Source organism: Lepidochelys olivacea (assembly GCF_965140295.1).
Source record: "Lepidochelys olivacea isolate rLepOli2 genome assembly, chromosome: 13".
Lineage (NCBI taxonomy): Eukaryota > Metazoa > Chordata > Testudines > Cheloniidae > Lepidochelys > Lepidochelys olivacea.
In genome coordinates this window covers 26,245,756-26,267,297 of record NC_140423.1, presented here as the reverse complement: position 1 = coordinate 26,267,297, position 21,542 = coordinate 26,245,756, and the positions used below count along the sequence as shown (strand labels likewise).

Genomic DNA, 21,542 nt, shown 5'->3' with positions numbered 1-21,542 from the left:
CCTCCCACCGTGTAAGGGCCCACCGCCAGGTCACAAAGGCAGCTGGCCATATTTTGGGACAAACAAATTGCCTGCTATTGTCATATCCCTCCCCAATCTCTCTGCCACAACTTGACACACCACTAACCACCAGGAGGCTGTGGGGGAGCGGGGAGAGGACTACACTAAAGCAGCTGGACGAGGCTGCTGGGTTTCAATGAGAGCCAACCACATGGCGATGGCTTGCTGCAGATTGTTCTGTGCAATCGTACATGCGAGTCTGTTAATCAAACCAGGACTTGCTCCATCTGGGATGTAACTGGGCCTCAGAAATTGCAGATTAGTTCTCCACTTTGATACTATTCAAAACACACACACAGGCCACGGTCCAGGGAAACAGTTGGCCAGAAGGGCAGATGTTCTGAAACACAGCTGCGTGCTCAGAGCCCTGCTGCTCTTTCATGTACAGCATTTCACGGGTTAAAGCCAGTGGAAAAGGAAATGGAGTAAACATTCTGCAAGAATTTAGCTGTGCAATTGCCTGCTCAATGACAGTGCTACTAAGGCCCCCTGTGTATTGCACTGAAGAGTTATCTCAGTATTATTTGCTGAGGTCCTATGTTGTCCTCTGCATTGGAAAAGCCCATCCCTGCCCTGAGGAACCTAAGATCTAAGGGTGAAATCCTGGCCCAATTAAACTCAGTGGGAGTTTTGCCATTGACTTCCATTGTAGCCAGGATTTCATCCTATTAACAGGAAAACACAGAACACTCTGGGAGACCCTGAGTCAGAGATCTTGTTTTTCTAAGATAGATTAAGGGCACCAGTTTTTACTGACTATGGTTAAGGTTTGTGGGCTTCACAGCAGAAGGCCAACAAAATCAATTGGACCAAACAAGACTGATCAGAAAAACAACTGTCTGCACCAGCTGATAAGAACCTTCCTGAAAGCAGCTTTAGTAAATTTGGTGAGCTCCTTAGTCAGCAGCCTGCCAGTCTCCTGAAATCCTTCTATCCCTCTTAAGAGGTGTGTGAGCAGCGAGGCTTGGAAGCAGCAGTTAGGCAGGCACGCGGGGTGGGTAGGACAGAAGTCTTGCTCATTCAAGAGGATCTCTCTAGAACGCCCAGGATCCAGGGACTTCCCCACTTCTGTTTCCTCCTTGCTCTTTTCCCCAATGTTGCTGTTAAGCCAAGGCAGCAGGAGATAAAATAACTAGGAGCTACCTGGCTGCTGAGCAAATCCCGGAAAAAGCCGCAATCTTGGGCCCTTACTGTTCTTTTTGAAAGCCAACAGCCCCAGGCTTCAGACACAAGGAAGGATCGAAAGAGTCCTTTGAGAACATGCCAGGGCTTAGGGAAGAAAGAGGAAGATAAAAGCCCAAGCCCAAGAAAGGCAATTGATTTAGAGATCAATGTGTCAAGCATTTGTTCACTGCAGCGAGCTCAGCTTGTAAGTCTATGACCAAGCAGCCCAGTGGAAATGACTAGCACCAAGAAATCAGCAGTGTTACAGAAGAAGCATAGAGAAGCAGGGCCAACGCATTCCTCTACCATCAACACAGCCAAGAGCTAATAAAGACAGAACTCTCAAGAGTGAAAGAGCAGGAGTCCTACAAAATGGGCCAAACCTAATGTTAGTGAAAGGGGCTAATATGAATGGCTGGGGCAAGTGATAACATGGGCAGATGCTATGCAATCTTCCCTCTGCCAAAGCACCTCAGTCTTGACTGGCCACAGGTCCTTGTTATTCCAGCTCCGGACTCCTTTACTGCTTTGCCAATATACTTCAGCACTGAACTGCAGCACCTCTCTGCTATCCTAGTTATAGGGCCCGCCCACAAACTTCTGTCAATATGCCTCAGTCCTGACCTGCATCATCCCTTGCTATTCCGGTCCTGGGCCTCCACGCTTCAATCCTAGCTGGTTGCTAAAGCAGCACTGGAAGTGTCATGCTGCCATTGTGATGTCAACAATTGACAACTAGGATGAGGGCAGTGAGCTCATCTTGCTTGTGAGCAGAGACAGGATTTGTACTCTTGTCTCTGTGGGTAGAAGTCAGTGCTGCAGCTGATCGGAAAAATTCCGACAAACATATTGGGTAAGAATTTGCCAATTTGTTAAAATCTAAATGTTTTGTGAAATGGTTCTGTTGGGATGAAGTTGCCTCATTAACCAGGAGGGAACCCAGGGCCTCCAAAGTGCACAGTTCCGGGGCATCCAGCAACTGGGGCTCTATGACAGCCCACCAGGTGGACAACCCCAAAGCTGGGGCTCCATTACCTGTCCACTGAGAATTTTGAAATTTGGGGGTTTGGGTCCAAATCAGAATGAAACCAAATTTCAGAATAGTTAAATTCTCTGTGAAACCCCATTATCTTTCTCCGCCCAGCCCACATTAGTGCTCTGGGACTAGGATCCCATCAGCAAGTAGGGTTAGGCCAGGTCACTACTGAGATAGGAGACCTCCAAGCAGAAGCCAGGTACTACAAAAAGCAGCACCGGCTATTTGTTAGGTAGTGCTTTGTCATGCAAGTCAAAACTGAACCAATATCCCTTGCAAGGCGGCAGGCACTTGGAGCCACCATCCTTTCGATAAGATGCAAAACCAATATAATGAAACATCATGTGATGCTTTGGAAAGAGAAGAGGTGCTAGTTCCCATCTCCTGATCAGATTCTTATCTGGGGGATTAAACCCTGCCTCCTTGAATTCCCCTGCCGTCACATCTGGATACGGTATACTTCACCACTTCCAGGCCCAAGCCATCGTGTAATGCCCCTGTGTGCTGTAGAGCACTTGATGTGTTTTTAGCCGAGAGGTAGCTGCATTTCGGTGGCAAATGAAGCAATCCCTCCGTGTATCCATTTGTAAAATGCTTTTGCATCCTTCTGGCTGGCTGGTGCTATAGAGAATGTTAAGAGACGATTGTTATTCCCATGACTGCAGCAAAGCAATCTGCAAACCACTGAGACCGGATGAAATCGACACAGGAGCAGGTCACGCAAAAGAGCTGAACAATTTTCTCGCCTGCTGGGAGAACAGGGTCATTTCATATAGAACCGTGAAATGGAAAAAATAAGCTTGATGTTATTGGTTCCTAATTACTCTAAGGGAAATGTTGGTCCGGGGGCATCCCCCTTGCTCCAAACTGCAAGCAAGGTAAAGTAAAATTAAGCATGTTGATGGGAATATGTTACCACTCTACTAACTAGCACTGACCACGTTAGATCTTTGTGTCTCTCACACTGACTGCACCCCAGCAAGCATGTCACCATTCTGGCTGCGTTCTTTGTAGAGCGGCTATTACTGTTTCTCTTTACGTCGGTGCCTAACTGGCACTCGAATTGAAAAAGAGAAATGGAAAAAAAGGGGCGGGGTTCATTTACAATCACAGCATGCCAGAGCAGGCCGCTCAGGGGTTCGCTGCTCAGTACATTTGGGAGAGTGTGCAGAATTGGACAGACCCCCCTCAGAAATTGGTCCTTTTAGCTGTAGATTCTTCCTACAGTTTGGTTTAACTTTTGCCCCTTGTCCCAAGGAAGCAGTGAAATACCACAGGCCCAGTTCTGATCTCAGTTAGGTCAGTTTTCCCCAGATGGAATTCCATTGATTTCAGTGGAGTTGCTCCTGATTGACATCAATGTGACAGAGACCTGCCTCAAGCCTAACGAGCTGGCACTGAACTCCTGCTCTAAAAAAGTCACCAAAAGTGCCAGTGATCCTCTCATGAGAGCCCTGACCAGATCTGGTGGCTCAAGGAAGGCCTCCATCCGGGCCCAGAAATGCACAGGTCTAGAATCAATCAGGATCAGCTCCCAGTATGACCTGGCTTACTCCAATGAAATGCAAACACTGACCATGTGGTAAGGGAGACGTTGAACTTGTGTTGACCCTGCCTCACCTTGAGCCGGGGTTAAGCCCATCCTAAGGGCAGATTGAGAGTTGAGTCTGGGGTCAACATTTGAACGAGGAGCCTCAGTCACCTTTTGTGCCACTCTCCAGCCCAGAGCAACTGTCAGCAGCTGCTAATAAACCCTTGAAAATGAGGGGTTTATAATGGGAGTGATGGGACCTCTAACTAGCATTAGAGCAAACCCTCTGCTATCTCTCGCAGGCTCAGGGAAACAGGCTCCTCTGGCACAATGCAGGTCACAATGCTTGTACTGAAGCAAGCAAGAGCTGGAGGTCAAGTATTCTCTGTCAATGGGATCTGGGCTATAGACCGAACTTCCAGAGCAGAATCAACGAATCAAGATGCTGATCAGCCTCAGGGAACATGACAGAACTTTCCCCTCACATAAAGCTTTTCCATCATAAACGACACAACTTTCACAGCAGCCACTGCCTTCCTCCAAAATAAACAGAAACCCTACCTAAGCAGAGCTTCCTATAACACGGAGAAAGGGAGATGTCTCTACCGAGTCCACTAGGGACCTTGCTATGCTGATCTAATCTCCAGGATATCTGTGCTCCTCCCATATTAATGGGCAGCAGCAGGACAAAGACCTTCAATCGATAGGAGATCGGCATATATCCATCCATCCTTTCACCCTGGCTAAGGCACAGCAATTCTATTTGTTCTGATTTTATCCTGCTGACAACCGCCACACATACTAAATAGGGCCTGCTTATTGCCAGGCATGAACTCTCTACCACTTTTCATTCCACTCAGTTTTCAGTATACTGGAAATCTCATTTTTGCTGGGTTCCCAGGTGGCATGTGTTATTTCTAAAACCAGACAGAGCTGGGTACAAAGGAAGGAGAGACTCTTGTCTTCAGAACAATGCACATGACACATTCTTGCTATGATGACTAGTTCAAACAATTTGTTTTTAAGTTTCAAATGAAAATAGTAATTATAATACCAGCACTTTTCTTCCACAGATCTCCTTGCACTTCCAAGAAGTGGAGAAGTATCATTATCCAGCTTTTTTCCTGCTATGGAAATTGAGGCACAGGAAGGTTAAGTGTCTTGCACAAGGTTATAAAGCAAGGCAGTGGCAAAGCTGCAGATAGAGCACAGGATGGGGTTCTGACTGCTAAGCCATGCTACCTTTGACCTATCCACTGAGCCTGGCTCCATCCCTGTACATAAGCTAAAAAGGGGAATTTAAAACGGAGGTGTCCGTGGCTATTAACAGTCTCATAATTCATCCAGATTAAAATGAAGTACTACTTTTCAACTTTATTTCACTTCCCCCTTTCCCTGCATTTTGCTTTCCGTGTTGGGTTCACACCCAAAACACAAACCAAAACTCAGCTGAAACTGCAAAATTTCATCGGCAAAATTTTAGCTTAAATTAAGCCTCTGTTACATACATTTCCAGGAGAAACCCTGCACCAGTTTAAGGCCACTCAAAACTCAACACAGCTTTGCTGAGAAGTTTGTAAATATGGATGAACCTGGCCTGAGGTTGGGCCTTTTAATTTTAAACTGGTGACAAAGGAGCTTCCCTTAAAATGGAGGTCCTTTTCCTTTGGGGAATAAAGGTCAGTTCAAAATAAAAGTCCTAAAGTGAACAGATGGTCCAAGGCCCTAGTTCTGCAATGTCTCGGTATTGTTCTCGGACAACTGTACACCAATTTCTGCCCTGAGACACAGCCAGGCAGATCCCCCTAGGACAGGGGAGTCGTGCAGGAAGCCTTGGGCACAGTCTGGCTCTGGAACCAGATATGTCAGCCAGAGAGATTCAAAATCTCCAGCAGCAATCCTCCAAACTGATTATTCTCGGACAAGACAGGGATTAGGTACCAATGGTTCAACCCTGGCATTTATTTTACACGTCCAAACCAACAAGCCTCCCGTAAACAAAGCCCACATTCAATGACAAGAACAAAGGGAGTTGTATTATGAAGTTATCGGTTGCCTTTTTGCTTTTCAGTACACTATAAACTAGAGAAGGCAAAAGCCATAAACTTTGCTGATAAATTACTCTCATTTTCAAAACAATTGACAACAGGTGGGCAGCTGTTTAAGGATTTTTCCATTGCAGGTCATTTTCCCAGACTCGTTTATGCCACCATTATCCTGGAGGTGGTTTTTTGTGCCTCTTATGAGAGACAACTGCCTATGCCGATGGGCACTAAGTTATTCAACTTTCTGCCTGGGGATGGTTCCAACTCTAAGCAAGGCTGAATGCAGAACAGTTTACTTTACTATTATTGAATATTATCCTACCCCTTTCCACTGGGCTCAGAACCTCCATTTGCCATGGAGTCCAACCAACCTGTGTTTCAAGCCTCCAGACCGGCTAGCTAGATATTCAGATAATGACCATTACAGCTATTTGTCATAAGAGGAGCAGCAAGAAGAGATAACTCCATCTTTTTGCCCTCCCCAGTCTAATCTTAAAAAGGCAGTGTGGTTTAGCAGTTAGAGTGGAGGACCTGGCATCAGGAAGCATGGGGGGGGGGGTTTCTATTCCATACTGACACTCACTTACAATGCAAGCTGAAGCAAGTCACTGTACTACTCTGTGCCTCAGTCTCCCCACCTGTAAAATGGGGAGGACACTTGTCAATCCCACAAAGTTTATCAAGTGAGTTGAGAATGTTGGAGGAAAGGTGCTGTCAAAGAAAATGCAACTCAGGACGCACCTCTGGAGCCCTTTCTTTTCCCCCTCCCCCAGCGTTAAACCTATATCCATGAGCAGGAGAGAGGGAAATGGAGGTTAAAGATTGAAGCTGAGTGTTAGACCAACAGAGAAGCCAAGTAGAGTTATAGGTAAACCAAGGACCAAATTCCAGCCTTGGCTGCTAGCAGAGATCTCTCACTAAAGTCTATGGCAGGGGTTCTCCACCTTTTTCTTTCTGAGGCCTCCCCGCCCCCAACATGCTATAAAAATCCCACGGCAATTGCCCAGGGCCCCACACCACAGGGGGCCCCATGAAGCTAAGTTGCTCCGGCTTTGGCTTTCAGCCCTGGGTGCTAGGACTTGGGCCTCTGCCTTTTGCCCTGGGCCCCAGAGAGTCTAGCGCTGGCCCTGCTCTCTGGTTTATTTTGGCAGACCCCCTGAAACCTGCTTGCGGCCCCTCATGGGGCCCCAGACTCCCGGTTGAGAACTGCTGGCCTATGGGGTCTGTGCCTGTACAGAATTTGGCTGAAGGGTCTGCTGGAATTTAGGACACATTGCCGAGGGAGCACAAGGAAGGACCCACAGAGATCAGACTGAGGATGATGCAGGCCTTTTAAGAAAGGGAGGATACAAAAGCCATTGATATTTTTATAGCAGCTTTTGGCAACATTCCCAACTACACCCCAACTGGTTATCATTTATATGCACAGAGAAAAGGGATTTAGGTGCTAGGTGTAACTAGAAGGTTAAGAGGATGAAGTATAGAGATTTGGATTTCCAGGACTTCATCTGGAGGGAATAACTCATGGTCTAAGTATCAGGTTCCAAGTAGCTAGATTCCTGGATCCCATGGCTTCAGTCCCACTAACATCAACTCAGTCCTGCATCCTTCCAATGTAGTTAAGTTGAATTGCACACAATTTAACATGTCTGGGAGACTTCGGCACGAGACTTTAAAATGCATGGTCAGTGAAGATCCCATGGCACTTTTCATAAGGGCAAAATTTACCCATGTCCTTCTGCAAAATTTCCCTGTACAATGCTCTTGATAGTTGTATAGCTGATAGTTGTGTTCCACACCAGAGCTAGCTGCATTTCAGGGGAAAAGTGATTATGTATGGATCGTAAAGCACTTTGGGATGCGAGCAGGTGCTATGTAAATATAAAACAGAAGAGCTTAGGGGCCAAAGGGTCTGTTTCTAGCCCTTACTTTTCTCTCCTCTCCCAGCCTATCAAATCACAAGAGATTGAAAGAACGATGCCTGAGTAATGAAAAGATTACAAAGGGCTATTCAGTCAGCTACTTTCTGCTCAGACAGGTTTTATCTAGACCTATGAGTTCATAACCCTTCCTTATACTGTACTGCCACTGTTTACACAGAAGTTATTGTATATGTACCTTTCCGTCCTCCAACAAGTTTTAGTGCAACAAATAAAAACCACCTGCGTTACCATGGGGAGCCAAGCACCTGGTAGAGGAGCTAAGCACAGGCAGAAGTGGTGGAATCTGTAAGATAAATACCGGTGCCACATAAAAGACAGACACCCTTCGTAAGAAAGGGAGTGATGAGGGTTCAGGACAAGGACGTCAGGAATGAAAAACAAAGAGGAGGACAAGGTGGCCACCTTTCAACGAAGGGAGGGCGAGCAGACAGTTAAGGGATGAGACCAATATAACAGACGACCTTTCATCTGCTACAATTACGTTCCTGCTCCATTCCTTGTTGGCCAACTCCGGGCCTTGTTCGAGGTGTTGCAGTGCCGTACAATGGGACTTCTGGAGCGTGTACGTGTCTGACAAATCCTCTTGAAAGCAACAGAGTTACAATAGGCCCGGAGCTGGAGGTTTCTAAAGGTCCATGCCTACTGTGAGACACTCTCTCCTTTATTCTGCCTTGTGGGCTCAGAGAGGACATAAAGAAAAGTGTTTTCATTGCTCAGGAAAGCTACTTCATTAGCAGCACCAAGAAGCAAAGTCTTGTGTTTCTCCCCAGAACAGGAGCAGCATGAGCAGCAGCAAAGAAGATATCCCCCAGCTGTGACAATATGTCTCTGCGATAGCCTGGCTGGACCAAACCAAGCGAGAAGTTCAGTCTCTGTGACCCGTGCAGCCATTGGCCTCTTTGCTGAGGCTGCCAATAAGATTGCTGATTAATGCCAGCTGGGAGGTGGGCAGTTGTCACACACAAACAAAAGACCATTAATTTATTTCGCACAAAGCAAGGAAAAGATCAGAGCCAGAGAGATGATATGAAGGGAAAAAACACCCATCCCCCTTCTCTACCCTATGCTTCCAACACTGGGTGGAAGATGCATCAAAACATATTATGCAAAGGATGTAAGGTTATGCAGCATCAAGATGCGTGCCCCCAAATTGCCCCAGGTATAATTAGTGGGATCATCTCCCTGGCTCAGGTTTCCTTTTGTCCAGGCGCCCAAAAGAGGCTTGTACAGAACAAGACGACATTGCCAATCCAGCTGCTTAGAATGCTTGTCTACAGAGTCAACTAATCTTGTGCTTGCCTCTCCCCATCATGCGGCTCCGGCACAGCCTCTGTGAAAGGACCTTTTGCAGAGGCCCTAACATAGAGAGAATCCAACTAGAAGGACAGCATACTATTGTGTGACTCCCCGCCCCGCTTTTCCATAACGAATCCCCAGAAATAGCTGCATCTGACTGTGCAGACTTCACAAAGGGAGCCTTGTGTTCATGATTGAAACGTGTTTTACAATCCTTATTTCTACAGGCATTTCAATGATGGATGGCAGAAAGCTGCTGTCATCTCAAATGAGTGAGTGTCGGGACAATTGACCAAAGCCGGAAACATGCAAGCTACATTTGAGTTTAGGCCCTGCCACTTCACATTAAAATATGGGCATAGGGAATGGCAAATACTCAGGAGAACATAACTGTAGCACCCAATATTATTTCTAGGAGCATTTTTAGCTCTTTGCTGTATGTAAGCTCCTTAGCACCATATCATTGCTAGAGAGGTATATCTGGTGCTTGCCAGGGAACACTACGTCTCATGGAACGAACATATGCTGGATTTCCCCTCTTTCGTTTAATGGAAAACTCAAACAGTTGAGCTGTTGACCAACGGTTGCACAAACTGTCACAGACACTAGCTAAAGCCACCACGGCCAGAAGGAGCCGTTCACTCCAGACCATGATTTGAGGTAGACGTGACCAGAACACCAGATCTGATCCAATCCCCCACACTTTGGGGACGTTCAGATTCAAGCTTTGTGTCTGGGGTTTCTCTCTCTTATGGGCCCAACTTGAACATTACACCTTGAGTCACTGTCCTCCGGGAAGATCAGAACTTCATGACTTAGGCCCATCTCTTAGGTTTCCAAGTGGATCCCGGTTTGACTGAGTCTGGCCTCTTCCCACAGTAAAAGCCAAATGGAGGTTTCTCGGGGCCAAATGACTGAAATTGCAAAATAGCCAAGATGTGTCCTAGAGGTGGAATCCATTTGTCACTGAGAAACCTCTATCTGGACATCCCGGTCTTGAGAGCAGAAACCAGCAGAGCAAGATTCCCATCCAGCTGAGCAGAGTAATTATCTCGGCTGAAACATCTTTAAAGTTTTGACATCTAATTCCCTTCTACAAACATGCAAGGTGTCACAAGGTCAGGACTGAGGAGGAGCCCATTACATAAGCCATCTTTGAAATACTCACTGATTTCCCAACTACAATATGGGATAAACCCCAGGCCTAACAGAGTCTGAGGACAAGTTTCCAAACTGTCTCTATTGAACACAATGGCCTGGACCAGAGGATGGATGACCTGGACACACACATGGGGAGAACTGAGAAGATGATACCAGCACTGGAAGAAGTGGAACAGGAGGGTAAGGGCTTTACCCTCTTGGCTAAGGAATTTGGTCATATAGCAAGGAGGCTGGAGGAAGAGAAACAGCTGAGAGATGGGAATAATAGACAATTAGCTTCCCTGATAGAGTTGATGGTACTTGTTTATTACTATTTTTATTTAATAAGCACCCCCAGGCTGCCAGTCAGGAACAAGGACCCATTGTTCTGGACTCCGTACAAACACATCAACAGACATGGTCCCTGCCACCAAAAGCTTACAATCCCTCACTGAAAAATACCTTATTTATTTCGGCTGGAACTTTTCAGAGCAGCGTAGCTCACTTAAGCCCTTTGAAAAGCCTCTATATCTAATTCTTTGTACTTAATACATCTCTACATTAGAGCTGGGTGTCATTGTTTTGGTGAATAGTAAATTTGCTGAAAAATGCAATTTCGGGCAGTCAAAACTATTCACAAATTCAGGTCGAATTCGGCAAAGAGTTACAGCTGAATTTTTTTTAAAAGGGGACAGTTTTTTTTCAAAACTATTTTTTAAACAAACTGTTTCAACATTTTGTTTTGAAACTAACATTTTCAAAATGAAATGGTTACTTTGTTCAACCCCAATGAACTTGTTTTCGCTGTTTTACTTCAGTGAGAAAAATGGGGGCGGGGGGACTCAGTTTCTGTTCAAAAGGAAACTTTTTGTCCCCTGGATTTTTCGGTTTGGCCGTTGAACTAAATGACCATACTACATCTAAGGGAACAAAAGCCAGACTATGCATGAAGGGTGTCTTTTGTTTCATAAAAAAATGTTTGATTTGCTAAGGATAAATCAATTACTCCCTCTGCAGAGCATTTATCTGTTATTTTACTTGCAATGTTATTCAACGATCACTCCAGATTTACATGGTTTTCTCAAAAGGGCAGAAGGATGAATTTGTGGTTAGAACACAGGACTATGAGTCAGAAGATCCTGGTTCTGCTACAAGTTCCCATGTGAAATGAAGCAAGTCATTTAATCTGTTCTCAGTTTCCTTCATCTTTAAAAAGAAGGACAATACCCCCTTCCTAAGTCATGGATCCACTTTAACAGTAAAAGGTGTAAATTCTCATCCTAACAACCCACCCCCAGCCTGTTTGTTTCATCCACGTAATGCATCCTGCCTGTCAAGTAGATTGTAGTCTCTCTGAGGCAGTGACGGTCTTTCTTATGACATGTCTGTACAGCACCTAACACACTGGCATCCTGACCCTTGACTAGGATTCTTAGGTGCTACCATAATACCAACAATGAAGAATCTTTTGGAAAATAGGTCTAAACACTCCTTAAACCAGGGGATCTCTGCTCTACTAAATACTTAAAAATTTGAAAAGAGATAACGTGCAGGGAAATGAAATAATGGAACTAGTTTTCTTTTAACAGGACCCCAAATGGCATGGATGATGGATCATCACAGGCTTTTTGGACATTCACATAATGGGTGACTCAAGACCCCATTACAAAGAATAGTTCAAAAATGCAATAAATATGTCCCTTTGGGGAGCAAGGAGTTGAAGGTTGTTCATTTCATTTTCCTTATTTATTACTCTGATATTGTATGGAGTGTGTATATTTAGGCTCTAAGTATGTTGTGTGTGTAAATTATGTATATCAACTAACTAAAATCTCTGACCACTTCTAATTGCAAGGAACAGCAATATGGTCTACACAATTAATAGCGCAGACTCCAGACACAAACATCAGATCCAGAGTTTGAATAGCCCAAAGTTCAGAGCTGCTAAGATCCCAGGTTTCAGTTCAGACACATCTATGGGCCTCTGTTTCCAGGCCAGATTGTGAACCCCTTCCTCACAAAATGAGCAGTTACTCTCCACAAGTAGTCCCATTGACTCCAGTGGCATTACTTGGGTGAGTAACTGCTCAACAGACTGAACAATGAGTTTATAATCTGCCCCACACAGCTAGCGGAGCCCTGAACAGGATGATGTTACGGCCAATGTCTTTAGAATCCTACAGTAGGGACTATCATGGTACTGGCTTGGGTGAAGTCAGAGTAACCTGATATGATATCTACAGGACTAGACCAGACAGGGAATATTTTATTTGACCTGACAGTACCAAGCCCTGAAGCCTTATTCTTTGTGGGCTTAGTGCAAACCTAATCAAACCATTGTTTATAGGGTCCCTATTTGTACATAAGTGTATGGCTAAACTACTCAAAATTCCTTGTGCATTTTTTCTTTTCTTAATTAAAGGGAAAATAACATAGAGGGTTGAGACTGTGATGTCTACCGGTTTGTTTGGATGTCACTATTAAAACAAACCAGAGAAGCACATGTTGTCCCCAATCCTTCAATGATCTCCAGCTCCTTTTGCCCACAAAGTCAGTGGGGGTTGTGAGCAAATGCAGAGGTCTGTCCATTTCATTGCCAGATCAGTGTCTTCGTTGGAACTCTGCAGCCCCTAGAGTAGATTCTATATGAATTCTTCCTTGCAAATTACAACATGTTTTATTACGATTAAACACTTATATCGCGGCAGCCCCCAGAGGCCACTCAGCTCGGAGACCCATTTACAACACAGTCATCCAAAACGTTCTGCACTGAAAATATTTTTTTAAACCCTGTTAAGGAGCAAAATGTTATACACCATAGTCTGTCTGTGCAGGAAGCTTGCACGGAGGCCCTTAGTATGAACTAAGAAAACCTCTTCGGCCCTGATTCTAGAATCCGATCCACCAGCATAAATCCCTGCATGCAGTACCCAGTCCCAGTATCCTCAGATTACAGGAGAGGGGCTTCAGTCTGAATGTGACAAACCACTACGCCTGTACAGGATTTTTATTCCAACTCACCGTATGTTTCTGTTGCATTCAGGGGATAATAGAGGAACCTTCCTAGAGTAATACGTTGCAATGGCCAATAACAAAAGACTTAGTAGTCAACTGGTAAAGAGTCTGCCTCCTCTTACAAACATTAGGGCCCAATCCTCAATTTGTGTAAATCATCAGAGCTCAGTTGAAGTCAATGGAACTACAGCAATTTACATCAGCTGAGGAGAGGGGTTCAAATCCCATTAAGGTTATAGTTTTAATACGATATTTTCTATTCACGCCCCTGCACACCAATATGCCTATAGACTAGTTTCTACCACTCTTCTAAAAGCAAAATGAAATCAGATCCCCATCATTTGACTTTATTAGAAAAAACTGAAGTGAATATTTGAGTGCAATAAAGCCAGGGTACTCTCAAAACAGCCTAATCCAGTGGTCCTCAAACTGTGGGGCATGTACCCCTAGGGGGTCTGGAGGAATGTTTGGGGAAGAGGGGTGGTGTGGCAGGGCCCAGGCCAGACCCCATGGGGAAGCGGGGAGGGAGCGCCATCCAGCCCCCAGCATCCAGCTGCAACCATGGTCCCCACCCCCGTCCTAGTGCCCAGCCATGGCCCTGCTCCTGACTGTAGTCCCGGCACGCGGCTGCGGCGCCCATCCGCGGCCCCATGCTCAATCCCACTCCTGATTCCCCAGGTGCAGACCAGGTAAGGGGTGGCGTGCCAGCAAAAAAGTTTGGGGACCACTGGCCTAATCAAAAAAGGCTGCCATGTGACCTAGTGTGTTAAGGTGGAGAGTGGGGTGCAGGACTTCTAGGTTCTAATCCCTGTTCAGCCACTGTCAAATTGTGTAATCCTGGGCAAACTACATTAACTCCCTTCATTTGGGGGCTCCACTACAGACACCCTGGGCATAATTTTCAGTGCTGCTGGGCACCTACAGTTCCAATTAGTCACCAGATCATCATGCCCTAAGCACTTCAAGGGGAGCACCCAAAAGGAGCGACACTTGGACTTTAGAACATTCTGATGTTAGCTTTCTGTGCCTCAGTTTACCTTGCAGTAAAATAGGGATAATAGCTATCTCATGTGGCTGCAGCAATGCTTAACTGGTGTTTTTACACCGCTTAAAGATCCTTCAATTAAAAGGTGGCAGGTGTCCAAAGTATTATTTAAATTGTTAAAGTTAAATAAGACTCAATTAGGGTTAATTTGGCCTTGTCTCCCACTCAAGGAATTCTGGCTTGCAAAAGAAGAGATGCCCATTTAGCCCTAATGCTACCATATTTGACTCAGCCATTTAAATGGCTTTGCTAAGAGGGTTGTTTTTACAGACGTCCCATCCCTGTATTGCTTCCTGCTGTCCTCCAGCGCGGGAAGCATTCAGGATCAGGTGAAATAACATATAGGTTCGGCCTTTGATCAAACAGTGCTCTGGGCAAATCAGAATCTGGGGCCACCAAACATGTCGAGTTCTTGTTGTTACTGTGGTTGGGGCACCAAAGCCGGGACGAGTTGCCCAGGCTGCAGTTGTGGGGGCAGAACGGGGGGTTCGTGAAAGCACTTTGCACGTTCCCTCTGAAGCTCTCAAAACTCTTCCCATTCGCTCGTCTCGTCTGACCTCCTGTATAGCGCAGGCCAGAGAATCTCGCCATTTACCCCTGTGTTCAGCCCAGTGACTTGTATTTGACTAAGGCAGACCTCACAGAACGGTGCACTATCGTTATCGTGGTTTTAATCCTGGGGAAACCGAAGCAGAGCAGGGAAGCGAGTTGTCCACCATGAGTCTGGAGGCTGTTTCGCCCCAAGAAACCTCATGTTTTTGTGCCTTGCAGTCCACACCCCGCACGCACACCGCTTTCTTCGGCTTCTGGCCATGCAAGCTGGGACTCGCCTGAAGTGCCCAGAGGGATAATGGGAGATTCACGGGGGAGACGTAGACACCAAAGTCCAACATCTAGGCACCTGTGGAGTTCATAACACCCTTGCTCAGATGCTGCCAGACGCTGCAGGCGCCCACGTTTCCATTGATGGAGTCCTCAAGGCTACTCATTTTGGCAGCTGGTCACATGTACAGCCTCGTAAGCCCTGACATTGCACACCTAACTCATGCTTAAGCCCTGGAGGGATTCACAAACCACGTGTTTCCCTGCCTGTCTTGAGCTCGGGGCCTGATCCAGTGGGCACACACTGAGCACATCTAAACCCACACCAGAGACACCCATGGAGGAGGAGGAGGAGGACGACGAAGCAGCAGCACATCCCCCTAATAACCTTTAGCCCAGTGGTTCGAGCACTCATACAGGACATGGGAAACCCAGGTTCAAATCCCCACTCCGCCTGAGGTAGATTAGGGATTTGAATGTGCGTCTGCTACCTCTCCTGAGTGCGCTCTGACCACAGGGCTATGGGGTACTCTGAGGTATATCGCTCTGTTGAAGATGTTCCACGATGTATAAATAACTAAATATTCATTGGAGCAGGGAAAGTGCTGGGTCTCCCATGTGCAAGATGAGCGCCCTAACCCCAGGGCTATAGAGTCATTCTCACTCCAGCTCAGGGCATACTGAAGTATTTCTACACAGTGGAACAGAGATCACAGCTAGAGATAGCTGCTGCCCTGTCTGTCTGGCACCTAACACCCAGCTCAAAGGGAGTTAGGTACCTAAGCCCCTTTAAGGGCAGGGCTTAGGCATTATTGCCCCTCAGTCTCCCTTATGATTCCCACCCTCCCCGAATGCACAGCTGGTTTCCTCTGGGAGCTGCATTCCCTGCCTGTCATGGACACAGAGCGGGGGCCAGCAGGACAGGGTTTATCTCCTCAGCAGTTTCTCTCTCTCTCTCCCCCATTATTTCCCAACCCATGTGATTTCCTTTCCCCACTCACCCCCACCACTTGCTTCTTCTCCCCGACTCTCCTTGTGTTAAACAGTGGCTGATTAAAGTGCAAGCGACCAAGATCATTGATAGATTTAGGCAGCCTGCTCCCTTTCTACTATGGTTTGCCTTAGGCTCCTTGCTTGGGAGCTGTGGAAATCCTACTAGGCTTCCAAAAGCTCACGTCTTTTCCTCCAGGCCCACTAATGGACAGTGAGTTGTTTGCCTCTCAGGTCTTGCTGCTAAAGAGACAAGAAGAAATCTGACTGTGGATCATAGACCCTCTCCTTTATCTCCCTTAAATAATAATATTTCATCATCAGTATAGCACGTAGGAGCCGCAGTCACGGACCAGGACCCTAGATGCTGTACAAACACAGGAGGGAGGAAAAGGCCCTACCTAAAAGCACCTCCCCTAGTGCAACGGCAAAGCACTTCACAAACACTAGTGAATTTAGAATCACTGCAAGTATCATAATACCCATTTTACAGATGGTCCAGCAGCCACTCTGGGCAACCTTGCTTTGGGGTCCATACAAGGGTGGGGTGTCTTTGGTGTGGATTCTGTATCTCAAAGCCCATACTTTTAAGAGTCCACCTGACGACACGATCACTCTTTAGCATTTTGACATACTGAACCTTTCCCACACCATCCACCCTAACGAGGGAGAGTTTTTATGATTTGGGGCATACAAAAATCTGGCAGAAGCGTTCCCGTACGTGAAATGCAGGGTCAGTTAACATGGTCAGTCTCAATAGCAATACGTATTTGAATGACAGGGACAGAAAACAAGAGAGACTGGGAGTACAGCACAGGCCTCAATTTTCATTTGATACACTGACCCCTCTTTTTAAGGTGAAAAATGTTCAAATGATAAATGTATATCGTCAACAACAACCATGAATTGTAACCAAATATAATGATTCCAAAATGCAGTAAATGATTACTAGTTTCTCTCTCATGCAAACTAGAGTTTAGTGTCCGGATAGAAATAATGTGGGTGAGTACTTGTCACCCCCATTTTCATCTGCCAATGCTAAAGCTGATTTTGTGAGCTCATTGCAACACACCATGCCTCCTTCCCATGCCCAGAACACGGTACATGGCAGTTTGGTACGGCTAGATCCACATCTAGAAGGTGCATCACACACAAAAGAGCACTTGCTTAATTTCAAAATATTTGGAGGAACAAGCCAGACGTTGTCAGGTACAGTTTTTGGAAACAGACACTGCGTACCCATCCACACTGCAATGGGTCAGGTGGTGGTGCATCTAGATCCAAAGCACTTTTCCACACGCATGCCTGAAGATGAGCTCGTTTTCTAGAAATGCTTCAGTTGGTGGTAAAGTGCTAAGCTCTGGTGCTGATGAGGTACGCTTGCTGAATTTTGCTGCCCGTGATTTCTACCATGCTTCTGACATGGTGGCACAATTTAATTGTCCGTAGCCTGCAGGCATGAATTCAGTTGCCTGTCCAATGGCATCAGGCATTGCTGCACTGATGTCAGCAGAGAGAGGGAGTATCCAGTTCACACAATCTGCAACACAGTGACTTTGCTGAAGCCAACATAGGTAGCTACCATCTCACAGCCTGAGTGTGCAGTCCTGGTACAGTGTTCTGGTGGTGCTCTGCAGCAGCATGGGATGTCTATTACTGCTCGCTCTTGGACTAGGGGTTCTATCGTCACTAAAGATGTTAGGCCCTGTTCAAGGTAATGGTGCAAGAGTAAGATATACGTCAGTGTCATCTAATAATACATCTACCATTTGCTGTACAAGGATGTTGCAGCTTCCTCATGCAAGATGGCCACATCTTCCCTGTTGATCACCACATCTTCCTGGTTTGTTTCAGCGGGGTGTTGTCTCTGCCTGTGATGACTAGCTTGTGGTTTAGTGTGTCATTGCTGCAACTTCTTGTCTTGATTGAGTTCTGTACCAAACGTGCCAATCAACAGTTTCTTATTTTCAGTAACTGTCAAGATGACTTTCTGTGGAGGGAACTGTGTATTTTGCACTCAACTCAGGCACTCTGCTTGCTTCTGTAGCTCCGCAGCTCTGTAGATTTCGTGACACCCTTTGTGCTGAAGTCTTTGTACTTGTCAAAAACAAGATATGCAACATCTTCTACTAACTCGTGTACAGTGTCGACTCTGAAATCAGTCACAAAGTCCTTGAAACAATTTGCTGGCCAGTGTACTACCCAAAGAACTGTGGAACTGGCAAAGACTATGCAAGGGACTTCTTCTGAAGTTTGTCTAATTGACACCTCTCTCTTCAGCTGCTTCTTTAGGTTAGACTTAGCCTTGGCAGTCCTCATGTCACCAGTCCCTGCACACTGACATTAGTACAGGAGCCAACTCATGGTGTTGAAATATTCTTGATATCAATCTGTCATGAACTTGCTTATAGGCCTAACATTCTTTAATATATAAGGTTAGTGTCAAATACCTTTGTTGGTTCAACAAATTGGGGGGAGGGATAGCTCAGTGGTTTGCGCATTGGCCTGCTAAAGCCATGCTTGTGAGTTCAATCCTTGAGGGGACCATTTAGGGATCTGGGGCAAAACTTGGGGATTGGTCCCCCTTTGAGCAGGGGGTTGGACTAGATGACCTCCTGAGGTCCCTTCCAACCCTGATATTCTATGATTCAACCTACACATGCTTTTTTTGTCACTGCCAGTGTCTCTAGTAGCCTTGGCATTGTGTCATAGAACCCTGTAGGCCAGCTAAGTTCAAATTCTTGCATTTGGTGAATTCAAACTGTAAGCATGTCATCTACATAGAGTGGCACCACCCGTCAACCACAGACAATGTTTACTATTGCCTCTGGGTGCTTAGTGGGGTCTCAAGGATCAATGCACAACTCTAGCCTCTTAGTAATGGCCTCTCTATCAACTGCATCTGCAGCAATCCTTGACTTCATTTCCTCTTTGAGGATCTCCTGTATTTGTGCCTCATTGGTGTCGTTTATGTTTGCAGTGTCTTCCACCAGCCTGCTGCCTGAGTGGAGGCTAGGAGCATGGTTCTTGATAGTCTCTGGCTTCACGAAGGTGGTTTCAATGTACATGTCACTCCATATATAATATTCCATATTCCTCAAAGTGGTTCATGATACGGTACGTGCTCATCCTTCAGAGAATCATGGAAATGAAGGGCTGGAAGGGACCTCAAGACGTCATCAAGTCCAGCCCCCTGCACTGAGGCAGGACCAAGTAAACCTGGACAATCTCTGTCATGTACTTGTCTATCCTTTTTCTTAAAAAGCCTCCTGTAATGGGGATTCCACAACCTCCCTTGGAAGCCTATTCCAGAGTTCAGTTAGAAAGATTTTCCTTAATATCTAACCTACATCTCCCTTGCTGCAGATTACGCCCATTAGTTCTTGTCCTTCCTTCAGTGGACCTGGAGAACAATTGATCCCCGTCCTCTTTATAACAGTCCTTAATGTATTTGAAGACTTAACAGGTCCTGCCTCAGTCTTCTTTTCTCAAAACTAAACATGCCCAGTTTTTTTTAATCTTTTCTCAGAGATCAGGTTTAATAAAACTCTTACCATTTTTGTAGCTCTCCTCTGGTCTCTCTCAAATCTGTCCATATCTTTCTCAAAATGTGGCACCCAGAACTGAACCCAGTACTCCAGCTGAGGTCTCACCAGTACAGAATAGAGCAGGACAATTATCTCCTGTATCACACTCCTGTGAATACACCCCAGAATGATATTAGCCTTTTTTGTGGTTGCATCACATTGTTGACTTGTGTCCAGTCTGTGATCATAAACTATTCTAAGACGATCACAAGATTTGAAGACAAAAATGCATCTCCCTACATTACAATTCTGTAAAAAAAATTATATAAATAGGATTCAAGCGACCCACATTATCCAAATCAAATTATTTTAGTAGATAAAACACATATACCAAGTGAAGAGCAAACAAGCCTGCAAATTGCAACTAGGTAGTGATAGCTCGCATGGAAATTAATGAAAAGCATAAAACAAAACAAAAACAAAAGGGCAATGAAGAAAACAGCTGACCGTGGGTGTGGTTTATAATCAGTTAAAGTCTATAATTTTCCAATATTTCCAAATTAATTTGCAGACGTGAATATGTAAGAATCTGTTAAGTAAGCATGTTCGGAGAGCACAAGACAAATATACCTCGTGTCTCAGGTGCGGAGGGGAGGGAAGGTGCATTAGCAGCTAGGTGTATGGCTAGAACAGGGACTAATACAGAGACACATGTGCCTCCTGGCTAATTATGCTCCATAACAAAATACTAGTGCGAAGTTTCCAGGAAAAAGCAACTGAAATTCAATTGAAGTGGGTTCACCCTCACCTACCTTGGGACTGGGGGGTGGTAATAAGTGCTCATATTTCAAACCGCTCAACAGTCACAGGATGGCAGGAGGCAGTTGCTTCTAAATTCAGCATCCACAACCACACACACACACACACACAACCACACAACCCCACACACACACACACAACCACACAACCACACACAACCCCACACACAACCCCACACACAACCCCACACACACACACTCTCTCTCTCTCTCTCTCTCTCTCTATGGGCACTCCAACAAGGTACTGCCCAACCCCTGCATTTGGCTACTGGGCTGAAATGGGAAAGCAGAGGCCACCCAGCGTGCCCAAGGTCAGACGGAGAAGAAGAAGGGAGTCCCGTGTGGGTGGGACGGGCAGAAGGCGGGGGCTGGGCTGCCCTTTATCCTGCTTGCAAGGGGGCGAAGGAGCAGATTCCTGGGAAGCCCACTGAAGACCTGGCATTTGGGGTCAGGGGAGGCTGCTGCTCTCTCCCGAAGACAGAGTGGGGAGGAGGCGCATGCTCAGTTCCGCACCCCCAGCCCGGACCTTGCCTAGTGCCACGCTGCAGCCGGCAATCGGAAGCCCCCCACAGCCGCACCCCAGACTCCACACGGGTCCCGGCTCTTACGAGGAGCAGCTCCGACTCCTCCCCCATCCCCTCGGAGGGGCGCGTCCTTGAAGCCCAGCCCCAACTCAGCTCTGCCTCCCATTGGCTGCTTGTCCGCCGGGTTACGCCCTCGACGGGCTGGCCCCTTTGTGACGCCACAATCAGCTGTTTGGACGTTCTAATTTCTGATCTGGTCTGAGATCAGCAGCAATAACAGAAAATAATAATAATCACCCTGAAGCCAGTGGAGGGAGGGTCCGGCCCCAACTGCAGCCGCCGCCAACAGCTTGCAATGGTGCATATCTTCTGAGAAGAACAGACACACCACCACCACCACCTCCTGCATCTTTTTTTTTTAATTTCCATTTATAATATTGTTGTTGATTTTAATTAAAACTACCTCACAGACTGCCTGAAGCTGGTGCTTTACGATATTTTAAAAATCTTGTGGGTTTCTTGCGGTGTTGTTTACAAAATAATTGCTGACATTAAAGGCAAGGTAAGTGCCATCCTCTGTTCTGAA

General features: G+C 46.1%; 1 protein-coding gene across 3 annotated transcripts in view; it reads left to right on the top strand.

The window, feature by feature from the left end:
- The first annotated feature begins 21,204 nt into the window (after positions 1–21,204).
- The window catches only part of TP53INP2 (tumor protein p53 inducible nuclear protein 2), a 56,770-nt gene continuing 56,432 nt past the window's right edge, over positions 21,205–21,542 (top strand). Inside the window, exon 1 of one of the 3 annotated variants that reach the window (XM_084645708.1) lies at positions 21,205–21,518. The gene's annotated coding sequence lies outside the window, so the exon portion shown is untranslated. The remainder of the gene's footprint in view (positions 21,519–21,542) is intronic. The other 2 variants (XM_084645709.1, XM_084645710.1) reach the window with 2 other exon arrangements.